Below are 3,707 nucleotides of genomic sequence, written 5' to 3'. Positions count from 1 at the left end.
AGAATCCAGGTAATATTGTATCTGATGAAACCTTCAACGAATATCTTGCTCCGGATTCATGTTAAAGTCTTGCGGAAAATTTTTCTTCATCAACCCTCGAACTTAGAAATTCCAAAATATCATCATAAATATCTTCGATATTTCTGAGGATATTTTCATAAATATTCTCGTCCGAAATTTTATACCTCTTCGCGCTATCTGTATTACATCATATTGAAAACTGTTTTAGTTTTCAATATTCTGTAAAATCTAAGTATAAATTATGAATGGATTCTGGAGAAATGTTAAGAAGTTGAGCATGAGTTAGTATAATATAATGACACTTGGCCAACATGATTATATTACAGTAAGTCATGCTGGAAGTTCTAATGAAACATGATAATTCATAGATCATAACGTCATCATGTACCATGTTACATGACTCGTTCAATCTGTTCAATCTCCGAACATATCAAGAAAATATATTCTTGATAGTTCTATCCTCAGTGAATCTAGTAATTTGACAAATAAAATCGTGAGAATACGTTCCTTCATGCTTAGAATGTTATAATCATTCGGAACTCTATATCTACGAATTCTGAACCATTATTCGCTTGATCTAAAGTCGGGAAGAGAAAACAAAAAACATGATGCTTTAAACTATAAGGGAGAATATAAGCACGACAATAACACAGAATTACAAACCGTGTATATCAATGCGTATAGCCATATAAAGACACGGGAGAATTAGAAATACTATAACCCCAAGGTAATAATAGAAGTGAATAGATTCCTCCGGTGGTAAATGGAAAAGAAGTGTGACAGATACGATAGTCAGAATAAGAACAAGGATTAGAACTGGATTAAGCATTTTCACAATCCTTGGGAATATAAATCAAAGAAAGAAAAGTATAGAAGTGGTAAAGATAATGGAACGGTAGAGGTAAATTTATAATGGAAGTATTTGACAGAGCAATCGAGGAAGATGACCACATTTAATTAAAGAGATCTTAATTTTCTTATTCACCGAAGAATCAGATCTTATAGATTACTAAGATTTTCTTTAATCCCTTGAATTCCGAAATTCAAATGTGACTACGTCAAAAGTTTAGGCGAATCTGTATTCTTTATTTCACTCTTTTGTGATAGCTTCACCCGTACGCTTCGAGAAATCGAACTATTTTATCCATATTACTCTATGATAATAAAACTCTATTTATCAACTCATATTCGTTATAAAAACATTCTTAGTGTTAGCCATGACAACCTCACTCAAATTTTGGGACGAAATTTCTTTAACGGGTAGGTACTGTGACGACCCGGAAATTTCCGACTAAATTTAAACTTAAACCTTTATATGGTTTCGACACGATAAGCAAAGACGATAATATTGAGTCTCAAAATTTTTTGACTGTTATATGGATTCAGTTAACCTTTGACTATTCCCGACGATTCACGAACCACTATCTGTATATATATATATATATATATATATATATATATATATATATATATATATATATATATATATATATACTTGAAATATAATTTGAATTAAAATAAGATTTAACTGCTAGAATTAATTATGTGAAAATTTGGAATGTTTTCGAAGACGTTTATCCGCCACTGAAAAATCAACAGAGCACGATAGCACTCCGTATTAAATCTGTTGGTAAGGATAATTCAAATAACAGTCGGCTGCGGCTGCTAACTGTAAGTTAAAAACCATGTGATTTTTAGTAAGAATATTTTATATTATAATTATTATTATATTATAATTATTAATTATAATAGGTAAACTTATATGATCATATAATACAAATTCTGGTTACTGTCTAAATCCCCACACAATTATTTAGCCCGTGAATTAAAGAATACTCTGTCATCTTCTTTTACTTCTTTCCACCATATAGGTTATATGTACATATACTTAATACTATATACTACAACATAACCCAATTGCATTCTTCTTCTTATTCTGTGCCCTCTTTATTTATCAATGGAGTATACAAACATACATATAACCATCATCTCACGGTTTATGATCATGTTCGTATATAACCATCAACTACATAGGTTCATCACCATAAAAACTCAATTAAAAATCAACACCATCAAACACCTCTACTTCCCATTTATCTATCTCTTTTCTATTTGTTGGTAAACTTACATCACCACTAAACAACCACCACCACTGCCGTTCTCTTTTATTTTTGTTTTACAGCCAAAAAACAACCACCTTCATTACCACCGACGACCTCCATCTCCACCACCCTAAACACCATAGTGAACCGCCACCCCCAACATCAAACTCACGATCACATGCCACCATCACGACCCTAACTATCCCTCTCTTTCTCTCTCTTTTGTCTTTGTTAGAAAACCCATGAAGCACCACCTTTAAACCCGTTTAACCACCATAAGACTATTAACGTTACTCACCATCTTCGCCAACAGCAAACTACACAACTCTCACTATTCTCTTGGTTGATCATCACCTTCATCAAGAACATTAATGTCAACCAACCAGTTACTTGTTTTTTGTCTTTGAATCCATGTTTTCATGTTTCTACTACCTGCAGCCACTATTACCTTGTTTCTATTCTTGTTTGATCGAAAATCACCACCAACCGTAACCATTATTAATTGCTTATTACTTTGTTGTTTTAAACTATAGATGAAGAAACATATATCCGGATGATAATGATTGAAAAGAGAATAATTGCTTGCGTGAAATTTTGATTGGCCGATAATAATTAAACAAGTCACCCCACTTGCATTATTATAGGAGATCCTTTGTATTATTTATTTTAACTTCTACTGCCACTCGATTATCACCAGATATTCTTTTACATCAATTAACTATTGGGCCAGCAATGGTTGTATGGGCTTAGATATGTAAATTGAGCCGAAGCCCAATATCCACACAGGGTAAAAATTGATTTCCCATCTCTTGCCTATCCGTTTCATGGTTCCATGAACCACAACCTCACCATATTTCTGTTCCAGCCACTTTTCGGTTTCTATTTTCGATCAAGCATCCCAAAACCAAACCCATGAAGACCACCATTAGAAACCACTTGTGAACTACTATGCTTCTGCTTCCTTTCGTGATTGTGAATCGTTTTATGTGTTGCAACCCAAACACCACCAGCGAAAAACCCACTTCATCACCCATAACCTGCAGCTGCTGCTATTTTGTTTTTCTATTCAAAACACGCTATTAAAGCTTCGGCTATTAGATGTTGCTACTGCAGTACCATTTCTGTTTCAGTCCATTTGAAAACAAAAATCATTCAAACCGTTGATGATGTATGATGATGAAGATGATGACTAAAGAAGATGATGAATAGTATGTTTGATGATGCTTATGATGACATGAGATACATCATGTTGATGATGTTAAATGACGAGAGTGATGATGAAAATAATGATGGTGGAATGAAGTTTAGTGATGATTATTACGATGACAAAATGATGATGATCGTGATGATATGATGAAAACGAGATCATGATAAAGATCATGATGATGAACGGATCATGATGATGAGGACGATTATAATGAATGCAGCGAGATGTATGATGATGATGATAAAACTATGATGAGTGAAGTGATGATGATTCTGTAATGATGTTAAATAAAGATAATAATGATGGTAATGATATTAGATGATTATGATGATGATCGTGTTGGTGGATCGCTGAAGATGATGATGACAGGTTGTTGT

The sequence above is a fragment of the Rutidosis leptorrhynchoides genome, chromosome 8, assembly GCF_046630445.1.
Source record: "Rutidosis leptorrhynchoides isolate AG116_Rl617_1_P2 chromosome 8, CSIRO_AGI_Rlap_v1, whole genome shotgun sequence".
NCBI lineage: Eukaryota > Viridiplantae > Streptophyta > Magnoliopsida > Asterales > Asteraceae > Rutidosis > Rutidosis leptorrhynchoides.
This window is presented reverse-complemented; position numbering follows the sequence as displayed.